The sequence below is a fragment of the Myotis brandtii genome, unplaced genomic scaffold (genome assembly GCF_000412655.1).
Source record: "Myotis brandtii unplaced genomic scaffold, ASM41265v1 scaffold986, whole genome shotgun sequence".
Taxonomy (NCBI): Eukaryota; Metazoa; Chordata; class Mammalia; order Chiroptera; family Vespertilionidae; genus Myotis; species Myotis brandtii.
This window is the reverse complement of record NW_005372102.1, coordinates 2,027,507-2,030,481: the sequence shown is the minus strand read 5'-3', so window position 1 is coordinate 2,030,481 and position 2,975 is coordinate 2,027,507. Positions and strand designations below refer to the sequence as shown.

General features: G+C 56.2%; 1 protein-coding gene across 3 annotated transcripts in view; it reads left to right on the top strand.

The window, feature by feature from the left end:
- Positions 1-2,719: 2,719 nt before the first annotated feature.
- The window catches only part of RNF4 (ring finger protein 4), a 32,850-nt gene continuing 32,594 nt past the window's right edge, over positions 2,720-2,975 (top strand). Inside the window, exon 1 of one of the 3 annotated variants that reach the window (XM_005886438.2) lies at positions 2,720-2,960. The gene's annotated coding sequence lies outside the window, so the exon portion shown is untranslated. The remainder of the gene's footprint in view (positions 2,961-2,975) is intronic. The other 2 variants (XM_014533497.1, XM_005886436.2) reach the window with 2 other exon arrangements.

The window sequence follows — 2,975 nt, the reverse complement described above, 5'->3', positions numbered from 1 at the left end:
CCCGCCCCGCCCCAGGCTCCACCTGCCCAGCGGCGCCGCCAGCCAGAAGGCTGGACGCGGGATGGAGACAGCCTGATGCCAAGGAGTATCCGCTCTTTATTTGGAGTCCAGTCGACCCGCCCGTATTTGATGCGCTAAACGAGGCCACCTTCCCTTCCCTGCCCCCGTCATACCCTGCTCCCCGGCCTCCGGCACCAGAACCCCCTCTGCGTGTAGAAACCTGCCATCTGCACTGTGTCCAGAGTCCAGTGGCTTAATCCGGGGACCCCGAAGACTGGGTGTGTGATTGTGTTTGGCCGGAGAAGTGGCCAGGGTTCTTGAGCCGCTGGGACTGGCCCTTCTCATGTAAACCTAGCAGCAATGGGGCGCCGGGTGGGGTGGGACTTGTCCCCCATCCCTATTCAGTGGGTGAACCCTGGTGCCGAGAGGTGAGGTGACATGGCCCAGAACCAGGGCCCAAAGCTGAGCACCGCCCCTCCCCTCAGCATCACCCAAAGAACGAGGTTGAGCCGCTGGGCACCTGCCTGCGGGGGACAGGGATGGATTCGTTCTCCTGGGTCCTGGGTCCCGGGTCCCAGCCCCAGGCTGGAGCGGGGGTGGCCTCGGGAACAGGCTGGCTGAGCTGACACTCCCAGGAAGGAGACAGTGGGCAAGCCCACGGCGCGGGGCCGGAGACTGCCAGGTGGGCAGAGGTCCAGGAGAGAGACCCCAGCCCCCCACCCTGCTTGGGTCTGCAGAGAAGATGACACCTCAGAGGGGGAGGCTGGACCCCGGGACATTCTGGTCAGGAAGGTAGGTAACTCCAAGTGACAAGAGCAAAAAGAACAGAGTTCTCCCGCAGTATTCTGAACTGCGTCAGAACCCCAGGACTTGCCCACAACCCAGGCTGGTAAAAAGAGGAATTTCCCACCTCCCTGTCCAATTAGAACTGGGAGCCCTGCCAGTGTGGCTCAGTGGTTGAGTGTCCGGCTATGAACCAGGTGGTGACAGTGGTCACCGTGGTCACGGTTGGATTCCAGGTCAGGGCACATGCCCAGGTTGTGGGCTGGATTCCCAGGAGGCATGCAGGAGGCAGCTGATCAATGATGCTCTCTCATCATTGATGTTTCTTTTTTTAAAAATCCTCACCCGAGGATATTTTTCCATTGATTTTTAGAGAGTGAAAGAAGGAAAGACAGAAATATCGATGTGAGAGAAACATATCGATTGGTTGCCTCCTGCACATGCCCTGACCAGGGCCCTGGCTGGTGTTAATGTAAAAACCATTGAAACCTGTAAAGAATTTTTGTGAGTTTATTTGAGCCAAACTGTCAACATAGGCCGGGAAGCAGAACCTCAATGAATTGAGATGATGCTCCAGAGAATGGCGGGGTTACATTTGTATTTATACATTTTCAATCAAAGGAGGGACGTAGGTGGGTTACATGAAATTCATTGGTGATAGATTAAGGAGGAGGGATAAAGCAAAGCAGGGAAACCCCTGGGATTGGATAAAAAGTAAAATGATGGACACATACTTAGGTGGGTGCAGGATCAATTAACATGATGATGAAGGAATTTGTGGTATCTGTCCTGGCGCCCAGCACATTTGGTTGTGCCCCAGGGGCTCCAGAAAAAGGGAAGTTACAAGTTACCCAGACACTTCAAGGGTATGTTATCATAGATGCAAAAAGACAGATAGGCTCAGTTAAGGTAAAGGTTGACCTTGTCAGTGAAGATACTGGCCTAGGATGTAACTGCCCACCATCACTGCTTTTAGTTAAAGTTTAATTTCAGACCATCCTTTGTGGTGACTTTAGGTCTCTGAGTTTGCAAGTCTGCCATGCAGGCCTCCCCTGAGCTTGTCAGGTCAGCATGTGGCCCCTTTCGTCCATACCAAGGTACCTGCCCTTGACAGGGATCGAACCTGGGACCCTTCAGTCCGCAGGTCGAAGCTCTATCCACTGAGCCAAACCGGCTAGGGCTCATTATTGATGTTTCTCTCTCCCTTCCCTTCTGAAATCAATAAAAGATATATTTTTTAAATTAGAGCTGGGAGATTAAATTTCATTTAGAGAAGTAAGCATGGCATTTCTTATATTCTGTGCGTGTCTCAAACCCATTTCATTTGATAGCAAGGGAATACATTGATGATGACCTGTCCAGAGAGGCCCTCAGGAGATCCAGGAGATTCAAAAGGGAATCATTAGCTCCCAGAACTGGCAATCCAAAGGTGGGTGGACTTCAGGGCACGCCTGGTCCAGGCGCTGTCTCCACACTAAGAGCAGCCCCACCCTGCAGAGGAAGAAGAGCCGCCTCTTCCTGGCGCTGCCCAAGTCCGGGTCGAGCGCCTCCTCCGGGTTCCGGCACGTGGGCCGGGCTGTGCTGCTCTCGGCCTCAACCTCCAGCCTGGGGACAGACTCCGGCCCAGGGCGCCCTGGAGGGGCTGCGGATCCAGGCCCACTTTCCCTCGGGAACATAGTTCACAAAGGTCTCTCCAATAGGGGAGGAAGCGGAGGCCGGGAGAGGGGCGGGTTAGGTCGGGTACCAGCGCGCGTAAGGGCCGCGTACCCCACAGTCCCGCTCCCCGCCGCCCGCCCGCAGTTCTACCCCCCGCAGACCACAACTCCCGAGAGGCCTTGCGGGCGAGCGAGGGGTGCCGGCCGCGTATCTCGCGCGAGGAGATGGGAGCTTAAGCTCGCGAGACTGAGCGGGGCCGGAAGCCGCGGTTCAAAGCGGTAATAGACGGTTATCTCTTCCAATAGCATTGAAAATATACCTCCTCGACCCGTAAAACGCGGGAGCAGAGCTGGCGGCAGCCAATAGAAACGCCAGGGGGCGGAGCCAAGGCCTCCGGAGCGGAAGTGGGTCGCTGTTGAGGTGGTGGCGTCTGGCTGGAGTGCCTCTCCGCAGCCTCTTCCGAAGGTGCTTCCTAGCTCGAGTGCGTCGGCGGGGGCGCCTACCAGCCCAGAGCAGCCCAGGTACAGCCAGGCCTC